This window comes from Callorhinchus milii, unplaced genomic scaffold (genome assembly GCF_018977255.1).
Source record: "Callorhinchus milii isolate IMCB2004 unplaced genomic scaffold, IMCB_Cmil_1.0 Scaffold1, whole genome shotgun sequence".
Classification (NCBI taxonomy): domain Eukaryota; kingdom Metazoa; phylum Chordata; class Chondrichthyes; order Chimaeriformes; family Callorhinchidae; genus Callorhinchus; species Callorhinchus milii.
The window spans coordinates 61,285,472-61,306,745 of NW_024704742.1; positions in this window are offsets into that span (position 1 = coordinate 61,285,472).

A 21,274-nucleotide genomic window follows, 5' to 3' on the forward strand; every position below is an offset into this window, starting at 1 on the left:
CCAAGGGTATGAATATTTGGATATACCTTATCTACAGAATACCAGATACACTGTCTCCATACATTGGCTTGGCTTGCCCTTTCCAAACATAAGGCAGATTTGGGACATCAAAGGGAATATATCTCCATTAAACTTTTGAACTGATTTGAGATGTTCTCCTAATGTGAAAAGCATCATATAAATATGAATTGTATTGATCAAAGAAACAAACCTTAGGCTGGTAATTTAACTGCCTGTAACCTTACTAATTTATACATAGATTTACACAGAATGAACAGCAAGAAAGAGGTCACTTGTCCCAACTAGTCTGTGCCGGTGCTTATACTCCACATAAGTCTCCATCCATTCCTTTTTCCTTCTATTCCTCTCTCCCTCATGTGAATGAATAAGGCTGCTATTTATATAAAAGAACTCAAACATCTTAACAATAGACACCAAGCAAGGAGTTTAGGTTATTTCGAAATAGCTGATGCAATCACTTGAGCCTTTGGTGCTGTGCAAAATGATAACCTAACAGAACCGATTCAGAACACGTGTAGTTTCTATAGCTCTTGTATAAAAATGATTTGACCCTCTTATTTTCTTTAACTTAATCCTGTGAATTCTAGGTTTATTACAGGAATGAAGAATATCAATAAATGAAGCTTCTGAAATAAAGTGATCATTAAACACCCATAGAATCACGCTCATGATCAGAAAAAGTAATTTGCCACAGTTAACTGTAGATTATCACCGTTACTTGCAGGAGTGGGTTAACATTTTGATTGATTCTGCTGCATAAAAAAAGTATAATCTATCATTTAAAGGTTGAATGTGACATTTCTGTCTGATGTATTTCAACATCACTCACGATCTTTCTATCCCCAAGGTTTACTTTCTACGCAGACTGTAAAATGGGAACCCTGCATATCCAATAAGCTATCAATCTTACACAAGCTATTGTTTTTTCTAACTTTTATTCCCATTTACCTCTCACTGCACCACTCACCAATTAGCCCCAAGTCTAGACTTTGAGCTCATAATCTAGGCTGACATTCCAGTGCAATGTGGGGGGAAATGCCACTTTGTCACTTATCTTCAACTGAGAGCTATACATATATCTCAGATAAGACACAAAGCCCATCACACCAGTTCTAGCCAGGCTTCACTGGCTCCCTATTGCTGAGCCTATCAATTTCAAGATCCTCACACTCGTTTTCAAATCCCTTCATGACCCTGGCATTTGCCTACCTCTTCGGCATGCTTACCACTCTACCCACTACCGCTGCCTGTGCTCGACTGGCTTCAGCCTTCTGCATGTCCCTCGTACCCTCAGTTTCACCATCAGTGAGCGTGCTTTCAGCCCCAAAACTCTGGAACACTCTTCCTCTATCCTTCCGTCTTTTCCCTTCCTTCCCCATCTTCAGGTTGTGCCTGAAGACCTTCGTCTTTGACTGTGCCTATATAGAGAAAACAACAACTTGCATTTATATACGGCCCCTCATGCAGGGTAGCATCCCAGAGAGTTATATAAATAAAAGTTTTTGTAGATGTTGTCTTCTCTACCTGATCTGGAGAATGTTAAAGATTCAATGGCACTACTTCAAGAGAGAAGGGTGTTTCACCCTGTGTCCTGGCCAACTAACATCAGAAAAAATTGATCATTCTTTTCATGGCTGTTTGTAGAACATTGTTTTGTGAAAATTGGCTGATGCATTCACCTACAAAGTAAAGTCAATCATTTGAAGAGCTTTGAGATGTACCAACTAGGTGATAAGGCACTACATCAAATGCAAGGATTTTAATATTATCACAGAGATATATGTATAGCTCTCAGTTAAAGAAACTAACTGATACAGCAACAATTTTTTTGTTGGGAGTATATTTCACAAATCAGAATTTTGACACAGCAATGTCCTGCAAACAACCATGAAGTGAATAATCAATTTTATCTTGGGGAATTGTTGGCCAGGAGACAGGGAGAAATTTCACAAATTATTGCAATAGTTATCACTGGTGATAATTGCCACAGCAGTTTTCTTCCTCATTCAGTGGTGAATTTAAATTTAAATCATTTATTTTTAAATGAATACTTTGAGCTCATAATCTAGATGGGCACTCCACTGAAGAACTAGTGAAACACTGCATTGTCGAAGATGCCATCCTTCAGATGAGGCATTAAACTTTCATTCCATCTATCCTTTCAGATGTACTTTAGAAATGCAGTTGTACTATTTAAAAAGAGAAGCCAACAATTGTACAAATGGAACTGATTATCCATTTCATGCGTGTTTGTGGGACAAATTTGGCTGCTGTGTTTCTTACAAATAGACAGTCACCAGAAAACAACAACAAATTACATTTGTATAACGCCTTTCATGTCGGGAGGATATCCCAAGGCGCTGGACAGTCAGGGATTTGGACCGGGATCAGGAAGGGTCGTCGAAGAGGAGTGACTTGAGACATGCCTTGGAGGAGGCAAGGGAGAGAACAAAGCAAAGGGACTGTGGGATGTTCCAAAGGGTGGAAGCAGAGAGATGGAAGTCATTGCATTACACTTGGAATCTTTTTCTTACAAATAAAAAAAACTTATACATATATGCACAACTTTAAAAAAAAGATTTGAATTTAAGATTTTAAAGATGAATTAAAAGTACCGACAGTGCTTTATTATTCCCCAATGAATCATGTGAACTGCATGTCAGCTCTCTCTATGGCCACTTTCACAAAAATCCTCTAAACAGGGATTAGTGTTCATGTTGTCTTATCTGAAAAGTATTGATCCTTCCAAAAGTGTGTCAGGAAGCTACTGTCAGTCTTTAACTATGTTATTTATTTTTAAAACTTGCAAGCAAGAGGACCTGGGTTCAACTCCTGGGCAGGGCAAAACGATAGGCAAGTTTCCTTGCTCCACACGCCCGCCTCTGTTTATGTAGCAGTAAATAGGAACCGGTTGTTAGTTGATTGGGGGATCGCTTTTCCAAGGACAATAATCCCTTCAAAATATATATATTTTTAAATGTGATTACTTAATCCACGGCTGTTTGTGGGACACTGCTGTGTACAATTTGCTCGCGTGTTTTGCTCACAAAATATACAGTCAATTCACTTTACGGTATATTCCGTGAAGCATTTTGAAACATCTCAAAGATGTAAGAAGGCTCAATATCAAAGGCCATGACACAGGGAGAAATTCCCTTTTCTTTTTGAGGTGTGCCATGGGTTCTTTAATGTCCATCTGGACAGCCAGATTGGAATGGGTTCAACATCTCATCTGAAGTTTGACACTTACAACAATGCATTGCTCCCCCAGCACTTGGTGGGAATGTCAGCCAGGATTGTTGATTCAAAGTCCCAACATGGGGCTTTCCAAACCATTTTGACTCACCCATTTTTCTACCAACTAAGTCAGTCTGACACTTAATTTGACTATGAATTGGGTGGTTAAAGTTAAATTGATGTACCATGATTTGATTGCTTGTTTGCATTAAATTACCAAGTATATACATAAAGGAACAGAATGGATGTTGTGAACGTGGACCTTCATAAAACATTTGAACATATCATATTATACTTGTTGGGAAGATTAGGGCACTTGGAGTGGCAGTATTGTTAGAATATTGGCTGAGGAACAGAAAGCAGGGATTAGGAGAAATGAATGTTTCTTGAATCGGCAAGACATTGTTGCATTCTCCAGGGAGTCTGGATTTGGAAATGTGCAGTGTGAATGGTATCAATAATTTGCAGATGGAACTAAATTGGAGCCATAGTAAACTGTGGCGAAGAATGCTGTTGTGCAGAGGATCCCAATCAGACTAATGGGCTGCAAGGTATGGGGCAAATGAAAGATAAATAGCAGCTAAATGTGTGGTAATATATTTTGAAATATGCAGTCGACAGTGTCAGTCTGATTCAATTGGTAGCACTCTCGCCTCTGAGTCAGACGGTTATGGATTCAAGCCCTACATCAAGATTTGGGACTCATAGTCTAGGCTGATACTCAAGTGCATTGCTGGGAGTACAACAAAACATCCCATTTACAATATTTGCAAAATATTTGGGATGATTTCTGATAATTCCTAGTTGATGTCCTCTTATTACTGAATCGTCAATCACTGAAGTAATCTCTGTGTTTGTCCTATGAAAATTCTTCATCATTTTGAAATTCACAAATGATTGTAGAATTTCACCTTCGAAGCCCTGTGTTTTTGAGGACTTTACCTTCATATAAGGAATTTGAACCACCCCTTTGAAGATGTTGATAGATGTTGATAGATCTTAACTGAGGGATAAACGATTCAAAATAACTTCAGTTTTATGTTTGCATGGCCTCTCTGTCAGATCTTAAGATAATTTCTTGTACCAATTAATATAGATGGCCATTTCTTTTCTTTTTTGCTCAGTACCATGGTTATCTCTGATATTTGCTTTTGATGGATGTCTTCCATCAAGCTGTAGTGCACTTCCTGTTAATATTGTCTGCCAGATGAGGCAAGAATAATAATGGGATTGCATTGGAGATCAGTGCTCTCCACTTGGAAGAGTAACCATGGAATAAATGTTATTACTTACACTGTCGATTTTGTGATAAAATAAAATATAATTTCTCAGAAAAACATCAGTGGCACTTGCTCCATAAAGCAAAATGTCAGAGGCTATTCCTAATGTGAAGAAACACGATTATTTGTGTGTGCTTCTAAGTCCTGAGTTCTGCTTGGATGAGTCGCCTCCATTTTGTCAGAACCACCGAGCAGGATTTTGTTTTTGCTTCTGTAAGTTTATGTTGATTTCACGTACTATATGAAGAAACCTCCTTCAAGCCAGTGAATTGATTCATGGTTTATGAACGTTATGGATGTAATGGAATGAGAACAAGGCAGAGTCCCCCATCTTGTACAGCTTCTGATTTGATAGTGCTCAATTAAAACTCAAAATTAGGAGCACCGGGATATGATTCATGATAATAATAACAATAATCCTTTTTAGCAAAAGGTTGGCTTTCTAAATCCTTCCAAGAGGTTGACCAAAGTATTTTCTCTGAGTGCATTTCAGCTAACACACTGTGACACTTAAAATAACACATTATTTAATTGAAATGCAAACATACTTTCTATCTTTTCTAAAAATAAATTCTAGCTATGTCTGAATTTTAAAGCTCTTGCTTACCTTTCTTGCTAAACTGGCCATTCACTTTATGGTTGTGTGCAAATATTACTAAATATAAGGATTACCATTATTATTATTGCGTCCTCAAGTTTTCCTCTCCATCAAAATGTTTAAAGGAAGCAATCTTTTTAAAAAGTGTTATCAATGCTGAAACAAGTGCTTCGCAGACCAGCCTGTCATAACAGCTAATGAAAAGCTAAATCATGAAAGATGGAATGCAAAACAAGGAGCATAAATAACAGATCTAAGAGGAATTTCTTTATACAGAGAATGGTGAGAATGCTTAACTCATTGAGGAAGCTGTGTTTGAAGCAAAACATTATTGATGTATTTAAGATGAAGCTTAAAGCATTCATGAGGGAGAGGGGAATAGAGTGGTGCAGTTGAAGGGATTAAGAGTGGTGGACACTCATATAGCCAAATGACCTGTTTCTGCGCTGTAATGTTTTGTCTAATTCTGTGTAATTTCATGTAATATGGCCCTTCGATATGAGTTGTGCTGTGACATATAAACCAGTATTCAGAGCCTGTCAATGAATAAACTTATCGTCAGTCCTTACTGAAGATTGTTCCTGCACTAGCAAACTCTTCTGCTGTGCTTTGAATGATAGAAATGTGGAGTAGTGCAGAGTTTTGCTTGATTATCTTTGGGGATAAGAGAGTGTTTATCTAGAACAGTCCCTCAGGACTACAGAGTGGCTTTTTTACATTTATGGAGTCCTTGTGCACTGTCTGTGGAAGACACGGTTTTGAAGGGCCAAATAGCATTTACTTCCTCCATGTTTATTTTCTTGTTTAGTTTGGCATTCATTCTCATTTCATATTAACATGCAAAATGCTTGGCTCCAAACCATGTTATAATGAGAGTCGACTGTACTCTCAGCATGATTTGCGTGGATATATCTTTGTTGTGAAGAGGACTGTTCTCCTAAAAGCACTGTCATGATTTATTTAGCTCCTCATTGCAAATTCTATTTTATGCCCAAATTGTTTACCAGCTGTATAGGCTCTGCCAGTGAAAATAAGCCTCAACAAAAAAATAGCTCATTTAACACATAGTACAACATGTACTCAACCAACTATACAATTCAACTATACAAAACGGAGAGATTAACATCAAAACTATGGCTTTTCATCACACTAATGTCCTGTTGATGATGGTTTTGAAGTGTAGAAGTTTAAATTATTCCATCTGCACAGTTTGGCAAAGTGACACGGCACACTTTATTAACTTTATTCAGCTTTTCCTCTTCATTAATTTTCAAGGCAGAGGTTCTTGGCAAGGAGGTGCTGTGTTCATTCATTACATGTGACAAGAATGGCATCCACTGTGGACAGAAATGTAGACTATCATTTAAGTAAAATGAAGAAGAATTGACTGGACTGGGAAGTTTCAGTAGTTATTTACATCTTTCAGCAATGGGACTCAGGTGCCTGAGTAACTTAATTGCAGCCATTGAGAAAGGTTTGGAGCTTTTTTCTCTGGAGATGGAGACAGGACCTGGTAGAGATGTTTAAGATTATGAAAGGATTTCATAAAATGGATAATAATAGATTATTTCTGCTTTTTGGTGTGTTCAAAACAAGGAAGCAGAAATATAAGATAGCCAATAGCAGATCTAAAAGGCAATTGAGGAGAAATTTCCTTATCCCTAGGGTTGTGAGAATGTGGAATTTACTGTCGGCAGCTGTGGTGGAAGCAAATAGCTATAAAGGATTTACTGCAAAGAGAAGTGACTGTGAATTTGTAGGGGTACATTGCTATGCGTATATCCTGCCAACAGTCATGAAGTGAATAATCAATTATTATTGGGGAATTGTTGGCCAGGACCCTGGGAGAAACGCCTTCTCTTTACAAGTAGTCCAACACAACCTTTATAAACTGATGTCAGTGGGGATCAAAGATAAGAAAAGAATGTGGTCCTGATCAATAAATCCACAAGAGCAGGGCATGGATGTATGCTCAGAAGAGGGATGGTGAATAGACAGTTCAGATTGAATTATTTTACAAAGTGGTGAATATGTCAACAAAGTGATGGTTTTGTCGACAAAGTACACAGTCACTACACTTTACAGTATATTCTATGAAGAGCTTTGAGATGCCTCTATGACGTGATAATGCTTTATCAAATGCAAGGATTATTATTATTATTATTATTATGTGGAATAGAGAACCCAGAAAGGTCCTGAACTTTCCTATGTCCCTATTTCATAAAGCAATACTTCAATTAACAATATAAAACTTTAATTTCCTTAAGTATTAAATATAGATACCAGTTATAAAATATTCAATGACAGTTTTTTATACAACATAATCCAAGTTTAGAAGTTAGTCATTATTGTTTTGAGGAAAAAAAGATGTCTACCTTCAGGCTTTATTTTTATTATTTACACTCCTCCTCCACTTGTAGTTACTTTGGTTACTTTATTCCCCTCTCTAGGGATGTGCATTTATATCACAGTTTGGTAGGGTACTGTAAAGAGGCTGTGGGTGCTCTGCATGTTATATAGTACTGTTAGATTTGTTGGCAGGGTCAGGCAAATGGGAAAGCCAATGAGCGATGGATAAAGAGATACATGCAAATTGTCAGTTGTTTAATGTTACATGGTTTCAATTTCATTTAATTTTAAGATAACCTACTTATTTTCCAATGGTACTGAATTCACCACTGAAGCCTGTGTACTCTTTTAGCTCAGTACCTTTCCCATTTAGGCTCCATGTATTAAGACACCAAGCCATCTTTAAGTGCATTTCTGAACATTGACAGATGTCTCAACAATAATAAGCATTAATAAGTGTCTCAACAAGCTCAATAACCTTTGTCATAAATTGCGCTTTTTAACCATTTAAAGTCCAGCAGTACCCCAACACACAGTTTAGGGTCCCCAAGCCTTGGTTTGTACTAAGCTATGTCTAATATTCTCTGGAATTCTGTAAGCGGGATGAGTCCCTCTGGGAAGAGAGTGCACATTGCATTCCAAACAGGAATTTCCTCATGCAGATGGCATGCATGGAACTCTGTTTGGTTTGGATACTCTCAAGCGTGGTCATGGGTAATACCAAACTGACCACCCAAAAAGTGATGGTACCTGCTATAGCAGCTCTCTCTCAGCCACTCAAAGGCACACATCTGTAAGCACAGTAAAGCTGCTCAAAATGTCCAGTACAAACTTATACTGTACACGGCGATGGTTTAGGTTTACGAAATGATAGCATCCCTTTTACCTAGTCCATAGGCACAGGTTATGCTACCGACCATATCTCATGCCCTCCGCTCCTCCCAGTGTGGGAGAAAGTGGGATTAAGTCATGGTTTGGTGCATGGAGAAATAAATGTGAAATGATCAGTCATTTGAGAGCAGCAATAATCATGTCATGTTTAACACAGCTGCAAACGCTGTCTGGGTGCTCAAGCGACCTGAAGCATATTGCTAATACATTTATTTTTAGTGGCCTCTTGATCAGTATAAAGACTGGAGCAAATCTTCACTTGGAGACCTGCCATGAAGAGGACTCCCTAAGGCCCCTTTCCAATAAGCAGCGAGAATTAAAATGCTTCCAGCAGGACCTGTCCCGGCCATGCCCGATACCATTAGTAAACAAAGCAAAACAGAGAAACAAGCCATAGGAAATCCTAAGGGGATTCTGATGATCAGTCTTTCCCTCTGTTGCTCTCTATTGATAGTTTGATATTCTTGCCACTGGGATAAAGGATAGGAAAATTACAAACCTGATTGTGTGACTATGACATTACCACCAACCAGCACTGACAGACAGACAATCTATTCCTCTGCGCTTAAAGTGCTTCTCATTCCCCCGCACCAAAAAAATGGATTGCACATTAATATTAATATTCTCTTCATTGTACACGTGCATGCAAATCTGGGATATGCGTTACGGTATTACTTTATACGTGAAATTACATAAGCATTTTTAATAAACTTACAGTGGAAATATGAACATTTTTCTTTTACAATTTTATTTTAATAAGACGTGAATAGTAATTTTTGTGTTGAGGCTTTTCCAGTAAAACATCTCCCATAGATATATTTCCTGCTGGTGGCTAATCTGATTTCCACACTAATTGATTAATTTGTCAGGAGTACTCAGTCTACAACTATAATAATAATAATCCTTGCATTTGATATAGCGCTTTTCATATCTTCTAGACGTCTCAAAGCACTACACAGAATAGACTGTAAATGAATTGACTGTATACTTGTGGGAGAAACGCAGCAGCCAATTGCACACAGCAGTGTCCCACAAACAGTCATGGATTGAGTGACCAAATCCTTATTGGTTTTTTTTGAAGGATTATTATCCTCGGAAAAGTGATTCACCAATTGACCAACAACCGGGTTCCTACCTACTGCTTTGTCAACAGTGCCTCTGCGTGTGGAGTAAGGAAACTTGCCCAACATTTCGCCCTGCTGGGAATCGAACCTTGTGAGGCGAGTGCTCTAACCACTGAGCTACAGAACTCCACAACTCTATACAATGCTAAACAAATTTATATAGTGCATTTCATGTCAGGAGCATGTTTTCATTTTGAACAATATGAGATATCTAGCATCCACCTGAGCAATCCTGACTTGGCATCCGAGCTGGGGGCGGAAAGAAAATCATTAACGGATCTTATCATATACAAATGTCTCTTTATGGACTTCACATGTGAATGAGGAATTCATGTGGAAGTTTATAGGTCTGGACAATACCGCCTCTCTTTTTCAACAGTATGAGATATTTAATATCCACCTGAACAGGCGAATGCTACCTTAATTTAACATCTTAACTGAAAGACAGCTCTACTGATAATGACGTGTTCTCTCAGCACAGGATAGTTTAGACTAGGAGATCAATAACAATAATAATCCTTGCATTTGATATAGCACTTTTCACGTCTCCTAGACATCTCAAAGCGGTTCTCAGAATATAGTGTGAAGTGAATTGGCTGTATATTTGTGGGCAAAATGTGGCAGCCAATTGCGCACAGCGGTGTCTCACAAACAGTCGTGGATTGAGTGACCAAATTAGTATTTTTTTTCATTTTTTTTGAGGGATTATTATCAGGCGTGTGGAGTAAGAAAACTTGCCTAAGGTTTCACCCTGCCGGGAATCGAATCCAGGTCTCTCACTTGTGAGGCGAGTGCTCTAACCACTGAGCTACAGGATTCCACAAGACATTAAGGCTGCATTTAAGAATTTTCCAAATTCTGAATGCTCCCCAGAAAAATTCTTAAAGGTAGTATTAGACTGCCGCGGGTAAGAATAAATGATGCCCTCAGAGAGGTAAAATATGTGAAAAATCTCCTTCTGCATTCAATTAATGCCATTAGAGGGAGAAGGTAGATCAATATCTTCAGCGAAGGGCATCAACTGTTATAGTAATAGCAACAGCTCTATTTAATTACCACAGGGGTGTAGTAAAGCAGGACCTTGAATTTGAGATATTGATGGCGGTGGTAGGGAAGTTGAGTGGAGGGCATCTATATGAACTGTGGAAAGAGCAGACTTGATGAACTGAATTGTCATTCTCTTGTTATATTCAATGCACGCACAATATCAACCATAACAAGGCAGCCTTTATACTGTCCTCAGCATGTGGGCAGGGAGAGCTGAGTCTTGGCTAAAATATAGTCAAAGTCAGTAATTTCAGGTGGAGTATTTGCCACATATGAAACTAAATGATTAAAAGATATACTCCCAGTCTTGCATTATGAAGCTGACAACTATTACTGAAAATTAAGAATATTCTAGTGTTACAATAGCAATTAAATATGTCATCCGGAGTGTCTCATTTGCAAAATGGAAGCCACTGAGCTATTTGCAACTCTTGGCCTGTTTATGCAATTGAGAGATTCAATTAAGAATTTGTGAAAAGAATACCAAAAGAATACCAATTCTGACTGCCAGTCAGGCTTGCAGACAGCCTTCTTGACATTGTCTGGAAGGGATTAATAAATCTATTATTATCTATTAATAAATCCCTTCTACATTAATAATAAACCTTATGTGTGGTGTATTATCTTACACGTTGGGAGGACATGCCAGAACGCTGTGCAAGATATACTGTAAAGTGGAGTGACTGTGTTTTGTAGGCGAATGCATTGGTATTATGGTAAAAAAAAATCCTGTATCTATTAGTTTATGTTAATTCATGGTCTTTGAGCTGATATCTTCCACCATTGCAATCCAATATTTTCACATCCTTGAATCAACATAGTGTTTACAACCATGATCACTTTGCTCTCTTCAGATGAAATAAAGAGGCCGTCTTCTTTAGCACTCCCACGCTAACTGATGGCGTAGGCTATTTAGGTTAAAAGTGGACAACGTTAATTGAGATTTGGTTCTATTTGACATGGGCTCACCCAAAAGCATTGATTCAATTAAGTTGTGGAATCATGTCTTTACAATGAAACTGTCAGTCTGAACCAAAGAGAAAAGGAAGATTTAATGTGAGTATCCTCTGTTCTGCATTCATAATACACACACTTGCTTTTGTTGTGATGTATTCTCCCAACATATTCCCATCAATTTCTCCCTACTCAATTTATTGCATTTGTTAGGACAGCCACGGAGCTGCCTGCACAATTTTACCCAGGATTTATATTCAGTTTGCCGAGATTGGTAACTCAGATCCTCATATCTAACATTCATGAGGCAGCCATACAAACAAATAGTGCAGCACAGAAAATTGCTATCTGCATCAGTGAATAAATTCAGAGTTGATTTTACACTGGAGCTGAAATAAAATCTTTAATAAGTAATAAAACTCAGGGTACATAATTTATGAAAATAAACTTCACTGCACTGTGAATTGCAATTGCAAACCCCCAGTCTACTATTTTAATGTTGCAGTGGTTTGACAGATCCAGATTCCATGTTTCAAGATACAAGATACACCTCCCTAACTCTCTGAACTTCTCACTCCCCAATCTACCACACAGCTCCTCTGCTCGACTGGCACTGGCCTCCTGCTCATCCCTCGCACCCTGCGCCCCCACCATCGGAGTTCGCGCTTTCAACCACTACGCCCCAAAACTCTGGAACACTCTCCCTCAATCCCTCCGCCTTGCCCCCTCTCTCCCCTCTTTCAAGTCCCACCTGAAAACCTTACTCTTCGACCAAGCTTGCGCCCACATACCCTGCCCGCCCCGTTGCCTCGGAGTCAGGCTCTACCACTGTTAAGTGCTTTGAGACAGTACCCTGTGTGGAGGGTGCTACATAAATGCAAATCATTGTTGCTTTTTAAGATAGAAAAACGAAGAGGCAGATTTAGAAAGATGTAAATTGATTCATCACTCTAGTGAATCCTGTGCACATCCAGATGAGGGAGAGGCTGACCCATTGAAATACTTCTTTGACCTCAAATTCAGTTCTGACTTCCAGATTGAGACTAAAGAAGATTCTTTGCACCTGGCAGGAAATCTGTATTGATTAATGTCAGGAGTTCCAGCAGTTGGGGACGTCTAACACTTCTAGGTATCTGCAGGATTCACTACTTACAAATTGGACTCCTATTTTAGGTAAATGCTATTAATTCATCAAAGCCACCTGACCCACTTGAAGTGATGTGCAATACTCTTAATCCTATAAACTATCTGTGGGAAGAGAACTAAACTAATGTTCAGCAACTGATGTCCTTGTACTTATGTTGGAATTGTGGACCGTAATCATCTGGGTTTGAGGAGAAATGGTTGTTACTTGACATTTGGAGACATGTTTGTCAGGAATAAAACAGTCAGGGTGTGTTTGCTGCACTGCCCAATGTTGTCTCCTCCTTGATACCAACTGGATTTCTCATATCTCTTTCCAGCACCAGTTTGTGTTGTATTCATCAATGTTGCTGGCATATTAACATGTAATTGAAATGGTAGGATTATTATATTAGAAGGATGAGATCAAATAGATCGAATTGCCACCTTCTTTCAAACCCAGACATTTATATTTGTTTGTAATAGCGATATATGTTACATGTTTTCATTTGTGGTTCTTCTATTTGTTTCTTTAAAACTCTGAATACCTCTTTGAATTTCATTATTTTCTTTCAAAACAGTATACGTTTACACATGACTTGTACACCACATGCATTCTTAATCTTTTTACATGGTGGGAGCTTTTTGAATGGAGAGATCAGATGAAATGACCACAATCATTCCATCTAATCTGTAGCTGTTCTTAAACGGAGGTCGCTCTTAGTTCAAAATAAAATTGGTCACTCATTTCATGGCTGTTTGTGGGACATTGCTGCGTGCAACTTAGCTAGCGCTTCATAGTATGCACTGATATTGTTGTGTGCAACCGTGTTTGTCCACAAAACACACACATCACTTTACAATATATCCAGTAAAGAGTTTTGGGACATTCTCCTGACATAAAAGCTATTATACCTGCAAGGATTATTATTATTGTATTATTATTATTAGTAGTTTAATCAAAATAATTTATAAATAAACAACAGTGTCCCAGAAGCGTTTCACTGGCAACAGTTACTTAAATAAAGCTCTCCTGTTGACCACCCTCTTTGGTTTACTATTACTTAACTAATTTATTACTTTTTCTTTTTAGTAGGACTGCAAATGTCCTGCCTTCTTAAAGTCAAGATATGTGCAACATATATCACATCCAAAAGCCTCTGAAACCCTGGTCCATGCCTTTGTCACCTCTTGGCTGGACTATTCAAATGCCCTCCTCGCTGATCTCCCCTCCACTTCCATCCATAAAATCCAGGTCATACAAAACTCTGTCGCCCGCATTCTTACCTGCACCAAACTCCGCTCCCCGATCACCCCAGTCCTTGGCAGACTGCACTGGCTCCCTGTCCCAGAGAGGATCAACTTCAAGATCCTCACCCTTGTCTTCAAATCCCTCCACTCCTCTGCACTCCCTAACTCTCTGACCTCCTCTCTCCTCAAAACAGTGCCCGTTTCCTTCTTTCCACCAGGTCTGGCCTCCTCCTTATCCCCCGAGTCCTCTGCTCCACCCTCGGCGGCCGTGCCTTCAGACACTACGCCTCGAGGCTCTGGAACTCCCTTCCTCACTCCCTTCGCCTCGCTCCCTCTCCTCCTATTTTTCAGGTCTCGGCTGAAGACTTTTCTTTTCGACTGCGCCTTTGGTCACATTCCTCCCCCTCTCCCTGGCTCGGTCCCGGGATCCGTTACTGTGAAGCGTTCTGAGACACTGTCCGGCGTGGAGGGCGCTATATAAATCCAAGTTGTTGTTGTTTTTATTGCCATCATCGATTACTGCTATTACATCCTCTAATTGCAAACATTTATCAAGACTCATGCTGGCCTGGAATATTGACTTTCTTTTGTTAAGTGTATTTGAATTGCTTCCTGAAATGTACTCTAGGGGTTTTCCCAAAGCAGATATCAAGCTGTCAAGCCTATCATTACCAACAATAATACTAATTGACCTTGAACACTTTTCCATTCTGGTATTACCCATGTATTTGGTACCTCTGCAACAAATTTTAACTCTGTTTACTTCTAAACTAATTTCCTCCTTGGTATGCAGAGAGGTAAGCAGTTGCTGCCCAATGACAAATATGTGATTTTGTCAGACAATGTTTTTACTGGTAAACTATAATTTTAGTTGATTAAACTCCAGCAGTAACCCGATACACACTCTGAGGTCCCTTTGACTCTTGACAGCCTGAGTCTGATAATTTCCAAAATTAGGTAAGCAGAGTATATCCATCCAGGGAGAGAGTGTGCATTCCATTCCAGACACAGGAATTTCCATGTGTTGATGGCACGCATGGAATTTCTCAGTCTGATTACATACTCTTAAGCATGGTAATGGGTGTTGGCATGTGTCAGACAGACACCCTGCTGACCAAAAGCTCCTCCTGGTCCACTATCCTACCTATTATCTTCCCCACATAACTCAAGCTTGCTGTATGCCCTCTGCACCTTCATTGGCGGCTAAACTTTCAGTACCCACTCTCTGGAAGTCCCTGTCATAATTCCTTTAAAACAGTTAGAACTGAGGTCCGGAAACATTTTTTCACACAGAGAATTGTGAATATGTGAAAATCCCTGCCCCCAGAAAGCTATAGACAGAATCAGTGAGAATGTTTGAAGGGGAAATAGACATATTAGATGGGTACAACAACAAGAACAGATTTAGCTTTATGTGAGAGAATGGCCCAATGAAGGAGAAATATTAATGGGTACAACAAAAGGATGAGTCATTAGGATTCAAAGAAATGCAAGACTGGTGGAAACAACTGGATTGACCTTGTCCTATTCCTTTTCAAGTTTTGCTAAAGGGATTGTTAGATTCAAATCCATGTCTATCAATTATTATGCCTAAGAGCATTGCCAGTTTATTGTCATCCTTGTTGCTTACAACTGAATATCTCTTTGAAAGTTTGAAAGTAGTATGTTTAAAACTGCACATTTATCCTCTATGTAAATTGTTCATTCACTTCCTGGCTGTTGGTGGGACATTGCTGTGTGCAAATTGGCTGCTGAATTTGCTAACCAATATAGTCATTATAATTGATGGTACCCAATTGTAAAGCACTTGAACACATTTTGACATTATGGGTGAAATATCAAATATAAGCATTATTTTTAAAATTGGGAGGTGTGATGTGATAATTATCACCAGTGATAAAGCTTCAGAGCTAGCTACTTGTTTGACCAGGGACAGTGGTATACCCCCTCTCCCCTTTAGCAGATATAATGGTCTTCTTATCTGAAACAGGGAGAGACCACCTGGTGTTTTTTGTTACACACCACACACCACTGTTAATACAGCATAGGCTTAAAAAAAGATTACAAGCTTCACATTCACAGTATCAATTTCACAGGGACATTTTAGTGAGCGATGAACATTCAGAACATTTTTCTCATCTGTGAATGTGGAATATTTTATCATCTACAAATGTTTACTGCTTTGGGAGGTTGAAAATTCGGGCACCCAATGTGTAGTAAACTCTAACGATGTGTGATGATATTGGGGAAATTCTAACAGAGGCTGACATTGCCATAAGACCTTCAAAGTCATATTTACAGTGTTCTAATCATAACCATATTATTATACACAAGGTGCAGTTGAGCAGCCAGTTTCTCACAGTAAAAATGACATATAATTCTTCTGAAAACTTTCAAATCTAATATTGCATAAATCAAAACAGAAGTGCAACATTTGGAGTTAAACCTGCAAATGACTGCCAGTTGCCGTAAACAATTTTAGATTGTAACATTTCAGAAAATTAATTTATTTGCTCTTGTCAAAAAGAACTGGGGAGTTATGGCATTGAATCATGCTGTGTCCACTCAATCCTTTCACTCTCTTGGGATGTCCTCCACAATGTGAAAGGTGCTATACAAATGTAATTTTGTTGTTGATCTCAGATCATAAGATGACAAGATTAGTTTGGATAAAGAAGGTCATTTGGCGATTGGATCTCATACTTTCAACTGCAAAAACAACAACAATTTGCACTTATATAGCGTCCTCCATGCAGAGTAGCATCTCAGAGCACTTTATAGTGGCGGAACCTAACTCCGAGCCAGGGGGAGGGGGGAGGTGGCATTAAACACAGTCGAAGAGGCAAGTTTTCAGTCAGGATTTGAAAGAGGGGGTAGAGGGGAGAGGGGGGGCAAGATGGAGGGATGGAGGGAGAGTGTTCCAGAATTTTGGGGCATAATGGCTGAAAGCGCGACCTCCAATGGTGGGGTTGTAGGGTGCGAAGGATGAGCAGGAGGCTTGTACCAGTCGAGCAGAGGAGCCGGGTGGTGGATCGGGGAGTGAGGACATCGGAGAAGTAGGGAGGTGCCAGGGAGTGAATGGATTAGAACACGAGTGTGAGGATCTTGAAGTCGATCCATTCGGTGATGGGGAGCTAGTGAAGCCTGGCCAGAAATGGTGAAATGTGGAGTTTGGTCCGGGTCAGTATGCAGGCGGCAGAGTTTTGAATGAGCTGGATCTTTTGAATGATGGAGCTGGGGAGACTAGTGAGGAGTGTGTTTGAGTAATCCAGGCAGGAGGTGACAAACGCATGCACAAAGGTTTCGGCTGCATTTGTGGTAAGCTATGGGCAGAGGCGGGCAACGTGGTGGAGGTGGAAGAAGGTGGTCCTGGTCAGAGACCGGTAGAACCAGATGCCTAGGTTGCGCATTGGTTCGGTGATTCTGAGGGAGAGCCCAGGGAGGTTGAGGAGTTTAGATCCACAGGAGTGAAGACAGTGACAGAAGCCATGGAGTATTATCCATATTATCCATATTCAGCTGCAGGAAGTTTACACTCATCCAGACCCTGGTGTCTGCCAGACAAGCTGATAGAACATCGGTGGCCCTGGAGTTAGTACTGGAGGAGGCAAAGTAGATTTGTGTGTCATCTGCATACATGTGGAAGTTTACCCTGTGTCTGCGGATGACATCACCCAGAGGGAGCATATAGATAAGGAAAAGAAGGGGCCCAAAGACGGAGCCCTGGGATACCCCACATCTGACCGGGGAGGACGGGAGGAGAAACTATTTGCTGAGATGAAATGGAAGCGGTTGGTTAAGTAGGACCCAAACCCTACTAACGTAGATGATGGAGGAGAGCCGATGGATGAGGATGGTGTGGTCGACTGTGTCAAACACGGCAGAGAGATCCAGGAGGAGGAGGAGGAGGCAGAGGGAGCCCTGGTCACAGATAGAGAGAATGTGGCAGAGCCAAAACCAGACTGCAGGGGCTCGAGGAGGGAGTGGAGGGAGAGATGTGACCGAAGTTGACCTGCAACAATGTGTTCGAGGACTTTGGCAAGGAAGGGTAGGTTGGAGATAGGATTATAGTGTGAGAGATTAGAGGGATTGAGGGTGGGTATTTTGAGGAGGGGTGTAATGACAGCAGTTTTCAGGGGGAGTGGAACAGAGCCTGAAGAGAGAAACTGGTTGACCATGTTGGCCAGCAGCGGGGAGAGAAGGGGGAGTTGAGTGACCAGTAACTGGGTGGGGAGGGGGTTGAGGTAGCAGGTGGAGAACTGCATCCGTGTGATTGTGGTTGCGAGGGAAGAGAGAGAAATGGGGACAAAGGAGTGTAATGAGGAGAACATAATAAGAACATAAGAAATAGGAGTGGTGGCAGGAGCCATGGTGGAGGGAGAAGACAGTGTGGATAGTCTGGGTGGGATGGAAGGGGACATGGTGGGGGAGGATGATGCAGCCAAGTGGATATTTTCAAATTTTGAGGAAAAGCAGTCTAGAACCTCTTCGCGCTTGGCATTTGACGTGAGGGTAGAAGGGGCTTGAGGGGATGCATGGAAGAGGTGATGGACGGTGTAAAACAGTCTTTGCATTGTTGTTTGCCTCCAAGATGACTTTGCAGTAAAAGTCAGTTTTGGCCTGTGAAAGGGAGAAGCGGTCGAGAAATGGTATTTTTCAATACCATTTGAAATGTTATACACCTCTATAAGATCTCCTCTGAGACATCTTCCCTCAACACTGAAGAGCCCCAGTTGGTCTAATTGTTGTTCAGAACTTATTTCTGTAGCATTCAGTAAAATGAATACCTCTTTGCCTGCTCTTATGGTCACTTGCCCCTCTCTCTTCTGCCTTGCGTGGAATCTAATCCCGCCACTTGTGAAGCACTCCAAGACATCATCCTAAGTGAAGAGTGCTATATAAATGCAAGAATGGTGAAAGTGCTGGAAAGACATCTCAGTGCATAGAGTGCATCCTGTCAGGGAACTTCTTGTATGTCACATTGCCCCATGAACACTGTGTTCTGATCGGTGATCTCCTTGTCAAGATGAAGGTGACAAGATGCACTTTATATTTCAAGGAGCTTTTTGTGCACAATATCTGCTGTATTTTCCCTTTCCAACACTTTCATCACAAAGTACATGGTCACTGCACTTTACCGTAAAATAAAGAGAACACTTTTAAAAAATTCTCCCAACATGAAAGGTTTTTTATCAAATACTCACATGGATTTTTACTGTTTGATTACTTTTTTTAATCTGCCCTTGACACTTAACATTTAATATGATCCAAAATTGGAGCTAACCTCAATAGGATGACCACTGGGGTGCCTCATTTCTAAACAGAAGAACCCTAGCTAGTTTAACTGTTACTCATAAGTCATAGTGTTCCTCCAACACTGGGGATCATCCTCATTGCTCTCCTCTGTGCTGCCTCTAGGGTCTTTTCTGCCTTTCTCGCTACATTCTCCTTAGTCGACTGATGTAATCCATTATTTTTATTATTATTATTATTATTGTTAGTATTATTATTATGATCATCACACTGGGTTTGTTAATCAGACCCCAGAATCTCCCTCTGAAAATGGCTTCTGATTTGTAACCATCTAGAGACTAACGTTCACAAACTGCAATTTCCCTGTGTCAAGTTTTTCGTACTTAAAATAATTCCTATTCTCCATTCTAGATTCCTTTGTTTCTATAATGGAATTTCAACCCAACAAGGTGCGACAGATGAAGGGCTTTAAAAAGAAAGAAAAAGTAACCAAAATATTATCCGTTTACAATATAATGCAATTTGCATTTACACAGTGCCTTTCACATCCAGAGCATTTCAAAGCCCTCGACCCTGTTGGCTGGGTTGAGCAAGTGATGGGCGCTGAAAGTGGTGAGAAAGGAAAAGCTGACCTAAAGCATGGTCACAGAGGTAGAAGCAGAGAGAAAGCAAGCCACACAATTAAGAATAATCACATGTAGCATACATTTTCAGATTAAATAACTGTTCACTATGATGTAAGATAGCTCAACCGTAAACTTAATTTTTTAGCTTGATTGTTTATACATCATTATCAACTATGATCCATGGCATTTTCATTTAGAATTTTGATTTGTTTTCATGTTCATTAAAAAAATAATGTATTAAATAGATTGAAATAAAAGATAATTTTTTTTAATAGGAGTCATTAACATAAATAATACTAAAGTGATGTTGAAAATATTACCCAGGAATACAATTCAGGGACAATACTAATTTACCAGTTGTCCTAAAATTACTTGAGTATTATAATAAAAATAATAATGCTTGCATTTGTTATAGCTCCTTATCACATTGTTGAGATGTCTCAAAGCACATCACAGGATATCCTGTAAGGAAATGTGACTGCTTGTATCTTGTGGGCGAATGTGGCAATTATTTTGTACATCATGAGGCCTGGACAATGGACTCATTTTTAAAAAGAGTTTGATGCTGTCCTGGAAATATGGTAGGGTAGGAATTTTGGAAGAATGAGATCATCCTTCATCCAAACTAATCTTGTTATCTTGTGTCATGAGCAGACCATGTGATTTGAACTGTGAGCAAACAACTATAGGCCATATATTTACAATAATCAAGCTATTAACAATACTAGAGGTGAAAATAATGTTTATTTCCACTGAGTAGTGGAGTCCATTCTAATGGTTTAACGTTTCTTTACCCAGAGGTAAAGAGGTAATCAGTGGAATAGTGGAATCCTTTTATTCCATTCATTCTAATGAATTAACATTGGAAATTTATGCAAGAAAAGATATAGTCATACTCATAGAGCACTTCCTCATCTCAGTCTGTACCTAATCCAATAACCTCCTCCCAACTAATCTCAACTGAACACTATCCACCAGTTCTTCTTTGAAGAAGCTGATCAATCCACTTAAGGAAAGACATTAAGGTGATAGAGGGGTTGCAGAGGAGATTTGCTGGGATCATATCAGGGTTGAGTGGTTTAGCTTATGGGTGGAACCTGGAAGAACTGGTACTTTTTCCGCTGTGACAAAGAAAGATAGAGGTCTATAAATTATAAGAGGTTTTGATGGTCAACAGGGAGAAATTATTTCCATTGTTCTGTGAGTCAGTAACTAGAGGGCATCAATTTAAGATAGTTAGTAAATGACCAAATGGGGATGTTAGGAAAATTCTTTTCATACAGAATAGTTAGCATATGGAATGCCCTGACAGGAATGGTGGTTGAAGCAGAAGTAAAATAATGTTTCATCTCTACACTTGCTTTAAGCTTCATACTTTTAAGCATGTACCTAAAATTGTGTTCTCACAGTCCAAGTCAAATAATATACTATTATGTCTACATTACTTCTGCTGCATAACATTTCACAGACTTTGATTATTCATACTATCATTTACTCTCTTGCAGATGGCTCCGTTCTGTC